The sequence below is a fragment of the Geotrypetes seraphini genome, chromosome 7, assembly GCF_902459505.1.
Source record: "Geotrypetes seraphini chromosome 7, aGeoSer1.1, whole genome shotgun sequence".
Taxonomy (NCBI): domain Eukaryota; kingdom Metazoa; phylum Chordata; class Amphibia; order Gymnophiona; family Dermophiidae; genus Geotrypetes; species Geotrypetes seraphini.
The window spans coordinates 92292154-92308677 of NC_047090.1; the positions used below are offsets into that span (position 1 = coordinate 92292154).

The window sequence follows — 16524 nt, forward strand, 5'->3', positions numbered from 1 at the left end:
AGAGCAGAGGGGACGTAAGGAGGAAAGGGGGGGGAAGACGGAGGAGACCTAATCGTACTAAGCAAAAGAACCGGAGTGTATGGCGATCTTATAAAATTAATTGTCAAAGAGAAGAGTTTTCATTTTTTTTCCGGAATTGGATGTGATAATGCAACTAAAATATTTATTTTAAGTTGATGAGAAATTCTATTAGAGCAGGGTTATTAATTTGAACAGATAAGCTATCTTGTAAAGATGCCTGAATGTTCTGTAAGTGTTGGAATGCATGAGAGTGTGCACGTAAGAATGCCAAGAGATAGTGTGCATGTGAGAATTCTCAACAGTTGTTTTTTTAGAGGCAGTTAGAGTCAGAGACAGGACTAGAGAGTAACAGGAACTTTATTACTTATGTGAAGCATAAGGGGAATTCTTTTGTGGGAAATTTGTGTTAAAACTGACTGACAACAATTAAATTGTTTAAGGTGAGCAAATAGCTATTGGGGAATGTTTTGAGGAATTGTAAAGCAATTACTCTAATATTAAAGAAACGTTTTGAATAACAGAAATTTTTAATAAGAGCATAAAGAAGGGTAAAAGAGTTGAATTAGTTTAGGAAAGCTTTGCGAGTAATTCCAGCGAAGGTTTGAGCAAGGGTAAAGTTTTTATTTATTTCTGTTTGCCAAAAAGAAATTGGACCATCAAAGAAAAAAGTAAGTGTTTGAACTGATAGCTCCTATTATTAAACAGAGGGAAGGAAGAAGTCAAAAGAAAAATATATGTAGAAAACTTAAATTTATGGGAGTTAGTGGTTAAAACTACTAATAAAATTAAAGGTGAGCAGCAGAAATTTAAGGCTGCCATAGAACCTCCATTGCACTAGTCTGACTTGTGCTGCATTGTTATTGTTTTAGGCTAAGGATTGAAGTGAGATGGACTTTGTGAATCTGTTGTTTGTTTGTTTTTTAATAAAAAAGTACATAATAGAAACCATAAAAAGGATTAGGCCACACATATAGGTCCTTTTACTAAGGTACACTAGCCCTTTTAGTGGGCGCTAAACGCTAACACGTCCATAGTGCGCCTTTGTAAAAGGACCCCATAGTTGCACCTCAGAGGGAGGCTATTTTATTTTTGAGGCAAACATTTTATTTTCTTGATAGTAATAGAGCGCTGTTCATTTAATAACTGAAGATGCCGAGTCCAGTTTTCCGAGTGACCTGGTTTTCTGCGAATAATCAAAGTTCCAGTTACTTCAAGTTCCAGTTCCTATGGCTCATCAAATGCTAACCCAGGGGTCGGCAATTCCAGTCCTCGAGAGCCGGAGTCAGGTCAGGTTTTCAGGATATCCACAATAAATATGAATGAGATAGATTTGCATCTCAAGGAGGCAGTGCATGCAAATCCATCTCATACATATTCATTGTGGATATCCTGAAAACCTGACCTGGCTCCGGGTCTCAAGGACCGGAATTGCCTACCCCTGTGCTAGCCAATGCAAGAAAGCCTACAATCAAAGGAGAGGTTTTCTTTAACTTTATTTTTTCTGTGTGCACACAGTAGGTTAATTTGATTTTTCTAATACTTACCTGACATTTTCAGTAGACTCCTGCAAAGAGAAAAAGTTATTAAGGTATACTAGAGGTATACACTCAAACACAAGGCCTGCGGTCCATATCCAGCCCGTGGCAATGCTCCTGAACTTCCCCTTCTCAGAGCCCAGCATGTCCTCTCTCCTGAGCCGATCCGACGTTGCCGTCATGACGGAAAGTCTGCCGGTTTCAGCAGCAATTAGGCAGTGTTGTCCATGGCTCTTCCTCCTGTCTTCCGTCTGCCACGGTCCACCCAGGCAGAAACAGGAAGTTGCGCGTCATTGGAGACAGACCGTGGCAGGCAAAAAACAGGAGGAGGAGCCACGGACAACACTCCCGAATTGCTGAGGCCAGCAGATTCCTCGGCTTGGCGGCGACATCAGACTGGCACCAGAGGAAAAGACACACCGGGCTGTGAGGAGAGAGGGACCGGCACTGGAGGGATAGGCATGCTGGGCTGTAAGGAGAGAGAGGGACCGGTGCTGGAGGGAAAGGCAAGCTGAGCTGTAAGGAGAGAGGGACCGGTGCTGGAGGGAAAGGCAAGCTGGGCTGTGAGGAGAGCGAGAGAGAGGTTGGACCTGGGGTAGTATGGAGAAAGAGGGAAAAAGATACTTGAAGGGAGAACCGTTGGGAAGAGATAGGAAGAAATGGTAGACCTGGGGGGAGGGAGGGTGGCAGGCAAATAGGGGAAGAGATGGGATGAGGGCAGTTGGACAGAGAATGGGAGAGAAGTTGGATCTGGAGATGGAAGGGAGGGAGAAGTGTTAGGCCTGGGGATGGAAGGGAGAGAGAGATGCAGCATCTCTCTTTTTTTTTCTTCTTCTTTCCATTTCATTGTTCAGCATCAAGGAGAGAGGGAAGAATAACAAGAGAAAAGAGAAGGAGCAAAATGTTAGACCAAGAGGAGAGACAAGGAGAGATCGAAGGAAATAGGAGACTGGGAAAGGAGTGAGATGGGAAATGGGAAAGCTACAGAATAAGAGAACATGGAAAGTTGATAGATAGCTGAAAATTTAAAAAGGAGAAGGTCGAGAAAGATTTGAGTGCAAGATTTGAGTAGATAGAGGCAGAAAAGAAAAAAGGAGAAAAGTTGAAAGGGAAAAATCAATATGTTGGAGACAGGTCTGGAGCAAGAGAGAAGAGGAGAAATAAATGGACAGCAGACACTGGAAAGAAAATTAGAAGATAGACAAAACTAGAAAGAGAAACTGGGACTAAAAGCACAATGACCAGACAACAAAAGGTAGAAAAAAGAATTTTATTTTCTATTTTGTGATTACAATGTCAAATTTGAAATGTGTATCCTGCCAGAGCTGGTGTTAGATAGCAAGCGTGAACTAGGACCTAAAAGAGAGGAAGTCTTTTTTATTTTGCAGCCGGCGTGGGGTTGGAGAGGTTGTATCCCTATACTTTTACTAAGACTAACCCCCTCCTTTGCTGGTGCGCAGCGTGGGTTTTGGTGGTGGCGGCGATTAATCCGATGCTCACTGAAGTCCTGTGAGCATCGGAGCTGCCACCGGCGCTGGGGCTCACGCTGTGCATCAGCAAAGGAGGGGGGGTAAGTATCTTAATAAAAAATCCGGCCCACGACTTAGCCTGTGTTTTAGATTTCGGCCTCTTATGTGATTTGAGTTTGACACCCCTGCACTAGGGGAAAGAGTAAGAACATTAGGAAAAAGGAGTACTTACTTGCAACAGTCTGCAACACTTCTTAATTATTACCTGCAAGAGAAATCCTGAAAGAAAGAAAAGAAAAATAAGTTTTCAATTAGTTGGAAAGAGTACACGAATGTTAGAAAGAGTGTATATAAAACGTACCTGTTCTCATTTATTAGTAGAAGGTGAAATAAGCTAAAAAGTTTAAACACAGTTTTCTTAATAATTGAAAACACTTTAAAAGGTTTTTAGACTGATTTTATTACTGAATGTTCTAATGTATTTTTAGAGAAACTTGCATTTTAATAATTTATTGAAATTTCTTCTTATTGTGTAATAAAACTTGAAAAACCTCAGTGGGGTTTATTTGGTCTTTTCATACCAGCAGTTCATTGAAGATTCCACACATCCTGAGACTTTGCAGAGGTTTTGTTTTGGGTTTTTTTCCAACACCCACAGTGTGTTCGAGAGGACGCCTATTCTGACCCGGGGAAAATTCCATCCTCCACCTGCTGCCATTGTGACCGCACCTGAAAAGCTGCTGCATTGGGTCAGGATAGGGCTGAGCCCCAGAAGGAGCTGTGATAAGAAATACCTAACTCTAATCATTACATTTGCTATGCATTGCATGAATTTGCTGAAGATTCAGCAATAGTCACAAATGTAAAGAAGCACAAAAAATATTCCACCTCTGCCTCCATTCAACAAGCATTTTAAACTATGAAAGGCATGATAATTTTGTACAGAGTTAATTTTTGTACTGGCAGCTTCAGTTAATACCATACAAGAGAAAGTAATCTGCATCTTTGTTCTGCATGAGAACTTTTTTTTCTAGTTAGGAATAGAAAACTTTTAGGTCTAATCAGGCTTTTGTTTTATTTATTAAATCTGAGAAGAATAGAACACAAGCTGAAAGGGCAACATCTCTGCAACCAAGAACCACACTCATAAAGACGAGCCAACATTCTGCATATTCCCAGCCATCTAAAAGCTCTGGATTGGAGAGCTGTATAAAAGAGATGTCAATGGACTTGACACTTAGAAATAAAAGTGGGATTTTACTACCTTGAATTTTCAAAGGAAAAAAAAGTGCTGGCGAGACAGTACTTTCCCAGCCTCCAAATCACTTCTAAAAAGCAACTTTCCTCAGACATCCACTGACCTGACTCCCATTATCTCCGAGCAGGAAGCAGTTACAGTGATCCTGAACTCTGACTCATTCTGACAGATCATTAATTAGAAACTTCAAGGTATCAGACACAAAAGCCTGTTTATAGGGAAATTCTATCTCCTTTCACCACCTCCCCAATCCCAAAATTTATATACTTCCTTCAGTTTCTCTCCTGTCCCAGTTCAACTGTTAAAACAACATGTAGGGTGATGAGGAATGGAAAAAAAACCCCCAATAACCATTGCTATGATTTTTCCCCCTAAACACATAATACCCAGTATATCATTCCAAAGATGACGGAAACTATTTATTGGCTGTGTTTCTCACTAATTTCAGAGTTTCTGCTCAGCCTTTTATTATTTCTCCAGAGTCATGCACTACTTTTATGTTTTTTGTTTTTTTTTTAAATATCATGTTTATTGAGACACAGGACAACTGGACAGCAAGAGCCCATGACATAGCATCAGTATAAACAGAGCGGCAAATAAACAATAGCAGAGTGGCACAAACAATAGAAAGGAGCTCACAAAACGGTCAGAGGACAATATAGTACCACTTCATGGGCATTGGAAAAGAGGCATGCTAGGCTCGCAGACCAGCGCCCTCCGTCCATTTTGAATATGGAGAACAAACAACCCAAATCCCCAAACGATTCAGGACAAGCAAATCACAGCCATACGCATCAAACTAAACCAAAAAGAAACGCAGCCATACTCTACAGACGCACCCAGCCATTCATACACTCACAACCACAAAACCCAATCACACTCTCTCTGCCGGCATTGGTATATTGGCAAGAAAAGTGGAAAAAGGATCCAGAAATCCACACAATCTACCCTGAAGAGCAGTCTATATCAACGAGGCCTCCATATCCAAAAACTGCTGCCAAAGGGAGCAGTAAGACTTCCATTGGTCCTGTGTTCGGGACCCATAAGTGTCCAACTCATAGCGGGCTTGCTGTTGCATCATGGTCACCCACTGGTTGTAGGGCGGAGCCTCCTCTGAAGTCCAATGGCTCAAAAGAAGTTTTTTCCCCACAAGAATTGCATGTAAAACAAATTTCTGGGCAGGGAAGTCCAGGCCTTGGTTTTGGAGGTCACAGACATCCCCCAACAGCAGAGCAGGTGCATTCCATGGGAACGTGCACTGCAGTAAAACAGCCAAACACTGCCTGACTCTAGTCCAGAAAGCCAGTTTTGAACAGACAAAGAAGGAGTGCAGGAAATTACCCCTATGGGTTTTACATTTAAGGCACTTGTCATCAGGCCATAACCCCATGACATGTCCCCGGGCTCGGGTAAGGTACGAACGATGCAAAATTTTGTACTGTGTCTCTTGCAAGGTCGCCGCTTTCACATGGAGGTATAACGTGTGGAAAAGGAGTCTGATATCATGGATGGATACCTCCAGCTCAAGTTCGGCAGCCCACTCTCTTACCAAAGTATGTAGACAACTCTCCCCAAGCTTGTCCCTCCCCTCGCCATACCAGGTGGATATTTTATTGGTCTCTGTGGGGGTGGAGAGGAAAATCGTGTCCAAAGTGCCATATCCCCAGCTATCCCCGTGAGTGCGCACTATGGTGTGATAATAGTGATGAATTTGGAGATAAGTGTAAAAGTGGGCAGTAGGTAAAGACCATGATGTGTGCATTTGAGCAAAAGCAGGGAACCCTCCTCCCCCCAACGCCAGCACATCACCCAGGGTCGTATCGCGTTCTGTGCGTCCTCTCAAACCCGCCAAGCCCCCCACCCCGGGCGCAAAAACAGGGGTATGGAGAAGAGAAAGGAAGGGAGAAACGATAGGCAACTTGCCCTGGTGCACACGCCACCATCTCCAGGCTTTGCGAAAAGGGAGAAGAAATGGAAGAAAAGAAGTACAAAGCCTCCCACCCCCGCCTCCCGCCCCATGAACGAACGAGGAAAAAGACCAGGGTGCACAACAATCCTCCAGCAAGGCTGCAGGAGAATATCGACGCGAAGATACCAGTTGTTCATGGATCCAGCGGAGAAGCGCCGCCACACTTTTATGGTTTATACATGTGCATACTTTGCCATGGGACCATTTCTACAAAAAGCTAATCTCAGCTACATTTCAGTCCCCTATTTTTGTTATTCCTTTGATATTCCCATTGATCTGTTTAATGTTTTCCTTCAAAAGGTAGTTCCCTTAAACAATGTATTTTACTTCATATTAGCCACTTTACCGAATAAGAAAAAAGCTACCTTTTTTGATATTGTTTACCTAATAATCTCCAAGAAAGACTTGGCCAGACTTATATTGATTCAGAATACAGCAGTTAGAATGATCTACGGTCTCAAAAAGTATGACCATGTAACTCAATTTTATTGTGAGTTGCATTGGCTTCCAATGGAGGCTTGTGTTTTATTTAAGTTGGGTTGTTTCTATTGTAAGGTTATGTATGGTACCGCTCCGCTTTACTTGGCTAATAGATTTTCTTTAGCATCGTACAAATTTAGTAGATCTCATGCCCTGTTTACTTTTCCACCAGTACAGGGCTGTAGAAGTAAGAAATTTCTTGACCGTACTATAGCATTCCAAGAGGCTTCCCATGATAGAGAATTTCGATTGTTATTGCTTGGAGCTCATTCTTATAAATTTTTCAGAACCCAATTGAAAACTCATCTTTTCTCAAAATACTTGGTCAAATAATTCTTCTGCTATTATCTGATTGTCTTTAGTTTATAATCTTATGTAAACCACATAGAACTTACGGTTACGCGGTCAAGAAGTATGATGTTATGTTATGTTAATGACCCTTGATACTGTATAATTATACATAGAACTACATGCTTATTTAACAGAAAGACCAGTTCTTAAAACATCAAAATATTTATTCAAGGAATTAAACTACAAATTCTATCTTATAGATGGATGAAGCATAGTTTTTGAGTTGTTATCACAAATGTAAAGAGGCCATCTTGAATACTTAGCTACCCCAAAGAAAATACAATGCTTGAAGTCTCAGAGAGATGGAGCTTACTTACTAAAACAAATTATTTTCTTACAGTTAAGCCAAATATCCCAGAATGCACTGCTTTCTATTCTAGACTTAACTGAAGACTGCACTCATTTCATGCTATTTTCAGCAGTAACTCAAGACATATTATATTCAAATACAGAATTTCACTGTCCTTAAAGGGATCACAATTTAAGTTTGTACCTGAGGCAATGGAGGACTAAATGGATTGCAAGAAACATCAGTAGGCTATGAACCTTAATTTTCTGTTTTGCTCATAACGATTAGGCTACTCCTCCATTCTGTGCTGCCATATGCAATTTCCCAGTATGACAATTAGGGTTTCCAAGTGGGGTTCATTTTTGGCAAAGCCAAATTATCACCTCAACCTAATCATACCATTCCACACTTGGAATTGTGTGGAGCAATACTAGCTGTAAAAATAGCAGAAATGATACTCAAAGAACTTGACATTCACATGAATGCAGTCAACTTCTACAGAAAGTAAAATCATCCTGGGATATATCTACAACCAAATCAAAGATTTTATGTGTAAATCATCAATGGAGTTGAGTGCATAAGAAAGTCAACACAACCAGAGAAGTGGTATTACGTGCCAACTAATCAGAATTCAGCGGATTGTGCAACCAGAGCTGTGACAGCATCCCGGCTAATGGAAACTACCTGGTCAAAAGGGCCAGAATTTCTTCTGAAACCTGATCAAACATCTTCAGCTATGGAGAACTCTTTTAAGCTCATAGTCCCTGACTTTCACGCAGAGAACAATCCAGAGGTAAACAATCTTGCCACTATCATTGTGTCTTCAACTCATCAACCAGCTGATGAAGGACTAGTAATTCATCATCTAAGGCCACCAGAGAGGCAGCGCTTCAAATCACCAAGAGCAATTTGGCACCACCTAGGAACCTGACATCAAACTTCCACAGAAGACAACACATGTATTCAGCAGAGCCCAGTGATCTACAAACACAATGAAGAAACATGATGATGAGGACATCATGGACTACTGTCCATTCCAGAGATTCTCTTTCCTCTCTCTTTTATGTTTTTTGTATTGTCAGTCTCTTGTTTCAGTTACTTATGGATTTGAATGGACTATGTGGTATTATTAAGTTTGAATAGTAATAGTGGTATCTACAGATAACAGGTGGGGAGTATTCTGCCCCATATTCATGAAATCATAATGCTTGTCTTCAGATATGTAAACAGAGTGTATTGCTTTAAGATAAGCTCCCAGAGTGCATTGCTCTTCACTGGGTAGGCTGAGCCCCCTTTTCTTCTGGCTACTTCTCTTGTGTGTGTGGAAGTAGCAGTCTCCATTTTAGAGCTGCAGGTGGCCATAGAGAAAGTACTGTTACCTTTCTGATTTTTATCTTTGTATCCGCTTGCATCTAAATAACTTGGTGTTGCTAAGCTTTAAACTACAGTATTACTTTTTCACAGAGAGTATATGAAAATACATTCCTGGCTTGCCCTAATCTTAGGAGGTGCTGGTTGTGCGTGAATGCTGTGAGAGAAGATATTCCTTAAGATCTACTGAACTGTAAGTTTATTTATTTCTTAGTTTTTTGTGGGGTTTTTTTTTTTTTTTAATTAAAGAAAGCTTCTTTAAGGAATCACAGAGTCCAGCCTGGTAATATTATAGGCTACAGATCCTCTAGGATAAGCCTCAGAACAGTAAAATCAGAAGCTGCTTGACAATCCTCAGAGTTGAGAGTGAAAGGTCAAGATAGGCACAATTGGCAACTGAATGTTTTAGGATCAAAGTATTTGTTTGTATAACCAACTGTATAAACTGTGACATCATGTTATCAATATCAAAATTGATTAATTTGATAATCATAAGAAGTACAAGGTAAAATTTGAAACATCTAGTGACATGGAATTTTTGATCTACTGTATAATTTATCCCTGCAGAAAGGGCAAACCTCCAGACATTTGCACTTAAGGTTGAATGAACATCAAAGTGCACTTGCAAGGGGAATTATGCAGGCATCTCAAGTACAACACTGTGCCTCACATTCACATGATTTTTTTCAATTGAGATGCCCTCAGGATAGGCCCCAAAATGTCGGGCTGGGTCAAGAACTGGTTGAGTGGAAAGTGACAGAGGGTAATGATCAATGGAGATCACTCTGAGGAAAAGGATGTTACCAGTAGTATGCCTCAAGGTTCTGTTCTTGGGCCTGTTCTTTTTAACAATTTTATAAACAATATTGCTGAAGGGCTGTCGGGTAAGATTTGCCTCTTTGCGGATGATACCAAAATCTGCAATAGAGTAGACATCTAGGATGGTATGAATAACATGAAGAAAGACCTGGCAAAGCTTGAAGAATGGTCTGAAATTTGGCAGTTATAATTTAATGCTAAGAAATACAAGGTCATGCATTTGGGCTGCAAAAACCCAAGGGAACAGTACAGTTTAGGGGGTGAAGAACTTATGTCTGCACCACAGAAGAACGGGACTTGGGTATGATTGTATGTGATGATCTTAAGATGGCCAAACAGATTGAAAAGGTCTCAGCGAAAGCTGGAAGAATGCTAGGGTGCATAGGGAGAGGTATGGCCAGTAGGTAAAAGGAGGTATTGATACCTGTGTATAAGACTTCGGTGAGACCTCATTTAAAATATTGTGTATAATTCTGGAGGCCACATTTTCACAAAGATATAAAAAGATTGGAGTCAGTCCAGAGGAAGGCTACCAAAATGATGTGTGGTCTTCATCATAAGGCGTATAGGGACAAAGATCTCAATCTGTATACTTTGGAGGAAAGGCGGGAGAGGGGAGACATGATAGAGACGTTTAAATACCTACATGGCATAAATGCGCATGAGTCGAGTCTCTTTCATTTGAAAGGAAGCTCTGGAATGAGAGGGCATAGGATGAAGTTAAGAGGTGACATGCTCAGATGTAATCTAAGGAAATACTTTTTTACAGAAAGGGTGGTAGATGCATGGAACAGTCTCTTGGAAGATGTGGAGACAGAGATTGTGTCTGAATTCAAGAAAGCCTGGGATAGGCACTTGGGATCTCTTAGAGAGAGGAACAGATAATGATTACTGAGAATGGGCTTCATTGAAACGAGTCCCCCATTGGTATTTAAGTCAGTTAAGTTTGCACCCTATGCACTTTATAGTGTTTGAGTGTCTTCCATTGTTTATTTATTTTGTGAAGCAAGACACTGCCTAGTCTGTCTGATTAATAGTGGTTTTTTAAACCTTTGATTGACATCTACCCACTTGTAATACCTGTATGCCTACAGAACCTGAGATCTCACTTCCTCTTCAAACATGGACATACATTCTAGCAGAGAACTTCTTAAGAAGCGACCCCTCCCCCTTGTGACAATCTACTCCCTCCTCCTCTCTTTTGTTTTAATTGAATTTCAATGTAATTATACTCCCTAATATTTTTTCCCCTTGTTTCTGTCTGTAAACTGTCTGTTTTTTACCCTTATTTTAGTTGAACATATATGATATTGTTTTTATTTTACATTTTCCTTTGATTTTACCCTATTTTTCTATTACTATTTATAATTGTTTAGCTAATACTTGATAGACAGTATATCAAATAATAAATAAACTTGAAACTTGGATAAGTGAGGCTTTGGTGCAGGTGTCTGAGGTTTTTCCACCACCATTTAAAAGTTCAAAAGAAGAAAAGTTTTGATAGAAGTAAAACTTGATATGAAGATTATATCTAAATTTCAGTGACAATGTATCCACGGATTATGACAAATCCAGCCTCCGTGCTGATTTTGTACCTAGAGCTGCCAAGAAGATCCTGTGCAGAAGAGGTAACCAGGTCAGCTCTGCTGAGCAGCTTCAGACTGACCTCCCTTGTCCTTATTGCAGAAATAGTAGTAATCTGGATCAGGATATTCATGAGCAGGCAGAAACACAGCATTTGCACCTGGGCAGTACATCAGTTAGGGCAGTTAAAGCCAAGATAGCTGTGCATATGAGATTAAGGCAGAACATACAGGGGAAGCTAGAGCTTCGACAGCCTGCTGTGAAACCAAAGCCCACCCCCCTCTACAGGCTGAAGGGGAGTGGTTTTGAGCTGGTTAAAGGCAGGCTGAAGCAAGTAGTATGAGGAGTGGAGAGTGATGAGACAGAGGCACTCCAGCAGGATGAAGCAAGGCCTTGGAAAGAGGAGGCAGACTCTGAGGTTGTAGATTGGCCCAAGCAAGAAGTAGGAGAAAGTTTTCCTACTTCCAACTTCCATGCTGCAGAGGATTCTATGAAAATGGAAATCCAGGAAGCTGGCCCTAACACAGAGCCAAGCAGAGCTAATGGAAATCAACTAAACCAGTGAGTAGCTGTGTTGCAGCTGGTGGGGTTTTGCCTAGCAAAGTTTGCTTTATGCTTTGGTTCTTAAATTTTGAGTTGAACAATATTTCCTGGCTAAGGTTACTTACCTGCATTTTGGCAGCCTGCTTATTTTTATGTTTAATTTGGGACCAAGAACACTGGAACAAAGTGAATGTTTTGTATGCTGAAATTTGTGTTTGCTGTTGCTGAGAAGCAATCACAAGAACTCTTTCAGCTGTGCTGCCTACCAAGAGTTGCTATTGTAACCAGGGAGACTATGCAGAGCTTACCTTCTCTTTGGAGTCTCAGTGAGTATACAAACTGTTTGCTGTTGGGAATTATCACACTCCTGTGTACATTTTGCTGTGGATGCTTTTTTCTGCCTATACATAACTGCTACAGCAAGGAAGTTTTTGTCTTTTTGATTTTCTGTAAAGCAAGTGTAATTTCAAGGCTGAACCAGTGGATGGTCTCAAGCAAAACAAATTGTATGTGTTTTATTTTTTCCTTTATTTATTTATTTATTTTTAAACTGTTTTCTTCTTGGGAAGAGCTGAATGAGTTTTGCTTTTGCCATATCCTTTTGACCCTGAAGTCAGAATAAAGACTATTATTGACTTGGAGAAATTCTACTTGAGTGTGATATTTGAATGGTTGAAGCCAGTACTTACCCTTTTCTTCCAGGCCTAGGCAGTTACCTAAGGCTCAGTAGAAGACCTGAGGAAACCTCTGGTAGTAGGGGACATGCCAGAGCATAGTTTTGTCACTTCCCAACTCCGCTCTGAGGAGTGTTTGTGACAGGATTTATATTTGGTTTTGAACAAAATTATGTGTGGAGTTCCCTGTGTTTGTAAATTAAAGATTATTCTAAACATTTACACATACACACAAAATGTGCATAAACTCGATTTTTAATTTTATAGAATTGCCCTTATAATACCTGCTCAAACTGTGCTTTTTTCAGATTTCCAAAATGGAAAGCATTATTTAGATGGGTGTCTGCTCCATTGAGGACATGAGAAATAACAGTACTAATCTGTCCAAGCAATTGTTTCCATGAGTAGTTTCACTCAGCTGTGCTGTGGTGCCAAAGGTCCTCCTTTTGTAAAGACCATGCAGTTTGGAGAGAATTCTCTGAAGTGTTTCTTGCCAATGAACTTATGGGATATGACAAGCAGAGCTGGAGACTGGCAGGTCAGGGGCAGAGATATCAGAACATAAGAATTTGCCTCCGCTGGGTCAGACCAAAGGTCCATCAGGTCCATGACCTGTAAAGTGATTTTTTGTCTAGAACCTGTTCTTCCCTAATCCTTTATATCCTTCAAACCCCTTTTCTTTTTTATCTATACCCTTTCTTTCTCCTTTATCTGTAACCTTCAATCCCCTTATCCTTCAGGAATTTATCTAGTCCCTCTTTGAAATCCCATAATTTAGTCTGACCTATTACACCCTCCGGAAGCGCATTCTAGGTATCCACCACCCTCTGTGTGAAGAAGAATTTCCTAGCATTGGTTCTAAACCTGTCCCCTTTCAATTTCTCTGGATGTCCTCTTGTTCTTGTAGTTCCCAGTACGCTGAAGAACCTGTCCCTCTCCACCTTCTCTATGCCTTTCATAATCTTGTAAGTCTCTATCATGTCTCCTCTGAGTCTCCTCTTCTCCATGGAGAAGAGCTCAAGTTTCTCTAACCTCTCAGCGTATGAAAGATTTTCCATACCCTATATGGTATTTGTGTGGCTCTTCTCTGGACCGTCTCAAGTATCACCATGTCCTTCTTAAGGTACGGTGACCAATATTGGACACAGTACTCCAGATGCGGGCGCACCATCGCCCGATACAGCGGCAGGATAACTTCATTCGTTCTGGATATAATACCCTTCTTGATAATACCCAACATTCTGTTTGCTTTCTTAGAGGCCGCTGCGCATTGCGCCGTCGGTTTCATTGTTGTATCCACCAACACTCCCAAGTCCTTTTCAAGGTTGCTTTCCCCCAGTACCAAACCCCCCCCCCATTGTGTAGTTGAACATCGGATTCTTTTTCCCTATATGCATGACCTTGCATTTCTCCACATTGAAGTTCATCTGCCATTTATTCGCTCACTCCTCCAGTTTGGTCAGATCCCTTCACATTCCCCTACAGTTCAGACCCTGCTACAGAGTTTGGTGTCATCCGCAAATTTTAAAACTTCGCACTTTGTCCCTGTTTCCAGGTCATTAATAAATACATTGAACAGCGGCGGCCCAAATACCAACCCCTGCGGGACACCGCTTGTGACCCTTCTCCATCCTGAGTAGTGGCCCTTCACTGCAACCCACTGCTTCCTGCCTGCCAACCAATGTTTAACCCATCTGTATGTGTCCCCTTCTACCCCGTGGTTCCACAGTTTCTTAAGTAGCCGCTCATGTGGTACCTTGTCAAAGGCCTTTGGGAAGTCAAGATATATGATGTCTATGGGATCCCCTTTGTCCATATGGCTGTTTATCCCTTCAAAGAAGTGCAGCAAGTTCGTTTGGCATGATCTTCCTTTGCAGAAGCCATGTTGACTCATTTTCATTAGCCTATTTCTTTCTATGTGCTCACAGATGCTGTCTTTTATCAGTGCTTCTACCATCTTGCCCGGTACTGAAGTCAAACTCACCGGTCTGTAATTTCCCGGGTCACCTCTCGATCCCTTTTTAAAGATAGGTGTGACATTTGCTATTTTCCAGTCCAGTCCAGACATTTGCTATTTTCCAGTCCAGAATATGGTGGTAATAATGCCAAATGTTCTGCCAGAAGAGAATCAGAATGAAGGGGTAGTCTAATGGTTAGAACAGTGGACCGAGAACCATGGGAGCTTAGTTTAAATTCCAATGTGGTTCCTTTATGTTCTTAGGTAAGTCACTTAACCCTCTATTACCTCAGGTATAAGCTTAGATTGTGAGCCCACTAGGGACAGAAAAAATGTGAATGCAACTCATCTTGGAAAAAAGATGTGAGCTAAATGCACAAATACAAGAAAAACAGTGCTTTCTTTTGTCATTGTCACTGCTTTCCTGCAACTTCCATGGTCACTTAGGTGAGAAGTAGGGACAAGAAAGAAATGGAGAGGGACATGCATCATTATTTATCCCAGGACAATCAGGCAGCATATGGGTAACGTCATACACGGAACCCTGGTACTGACAGCATCAAAAGTGAAGTATCAATTTAAGTTTTTTTAGATACTTCGCAACTGCCCGCACTGCACATGCACGAGTGCCTTTCTGCCCGACGTAGGCTCATGGTTCCTCAATTCTTCATTCTCTGCAGAGCAAAGAAGTCTATTTTTTTCTGAGTCTTTCAGTTGCTGTTGCCTTCCCGTTCTGTCTTTTCTGCTTTATTAAGCAATCGTTTCTTTCGAGTGTTTCTTTTCAAGTTTTTCTTTATTTTCTAAAGTAAAAATAATAATAATAATTTCAGAGAATATTTATTTTATTTTCTGTCTGTTTTTTCCTCAGGCTCTGTCTCAGGTTTTTTCTTTCGGCAAACTTTCTTATTAATCATTGAGTTTAATCTAACTGAATAAGTTTTCCCCATGTCGAAGCCTGCGACGGGGTTTAAGAAGTGCTGCCAGTGTCAAAAACCTATTTCCATTACGGACCCTCATAGCTGGTGCCTTCAGTATTTAGTGGCTTGATCATTCGATTAAGAACATAAGAACATAAGAACATAAGCGTTGCCTCTGCCGGGTCAGACCAGGGGTCCATCGTGCCCGGCAGTCCGCTCCCGCGGCGGCCCCCCAGGTCCATGACCTGAAAGTGTTCCCTACCTAACTTAAAATACCCATACCCTGTTCACTCAATGTCCTGTAAGGTAAATCTCTATTTGTACCCTGTTATCCCTTTCGCTTCCAGGAAGTCATCCAGTCCCTTTTTGAACCCCAGAATTGTACTCTGTCCTATCACCTCTCCGGGAAGCGCGTTCCAGGTGTCCACCACCCTCTGAGTGAAGAAGAACTTCCTTGCATTCGTTATGAATCTGTCTCCTCTCAGTTTTTCTGAATGACCTCTTGTTTTAGTTGTCCCTGCTAGTCTAAAGAATCTGTCCCTCTCCACCTTCTCTATGCCTTTCATGATTTTATAAGTTTCTATCATGTCCCCTCTCAGTCTCCGCTTCTCCAGGGTAAAGAGCCCCAGCCTGTCTAACCGTTCGGCATATGAAAGGTTCTCCATACCCTTTATCATCCTCGTTGCCCTCCTCTGGACCCTCTCGAGTATTGCCATGTCCTTCTTGAGGTATGGTGACCAGTATTGGACGCAGTATTCCAGATGTGGGCGCACCATTGCTCGATACAGTGCCAGGATAACTCCTTTAGTTCTGGTAGTGATACCTTTTTTGATAATGCCCAGCATTCTGTTCGCTTTTTTTGAGGCCGCTGCACATTGCGCCGCCTGCTTCATTGTGTTATCCACCAATACCCCCAGATCTTTTTCTTGGCTTCCTTCCCCGAGTACCCTCCCTCCCAACGTATAGCTGTACATGTAGTTCCCCTTCCCTATGTGCAAGACCTTACATTTCTCCACATTGAAGCTCATCTGCCATTTTTTTGCCCACTCACTCAGTTTGTTCAGGTCGCTCTGCAGTTCTTTGCATTCTTCAACAGTTCCGGCCCTGCTGGAGAGTTTTGTGTCATCCGCGAATTTGATAACTTCGCACTTTGTCCCCGTTTCTAGATCATTAATAAATATATTGAACAGCAACGGTCCCAGCACTGACCCCTGCGGAACACCACTTGTGACCCCTATCCAGTCAGAGTAGTGCCCCTTTACTCCTACCCTCTGTTTCCTGTCCGCC

At 41.5% G+C, this 16524-nt stretch overlaps 1 long non-coding RNA gene across 2 annotated transcripts in view; it reads left to right on the plus strand.

Annotated features, from left to right (window-relative positions):
* The first annotated feature begins 360 nt into the window (after nucleotides 1–360).
* Nucleotides 361–16524, plus strand: part of LOC117364138 — a 62207-nt gene continuing 46043 nt past the window's right edge. For both annotated transcript variants that reach the window (XR_004540184.1, XR_004540185.1), the window contains exons 1-2: nucleotides 361–689; nucleotides 8837–8936. This is a non-coding gene — a long non-coding RNA (uncharacterized LOC117364138). The remainder of the gene's footprint in view (nucleotides 690–8836; nucleotides 8937–16524) is intronic.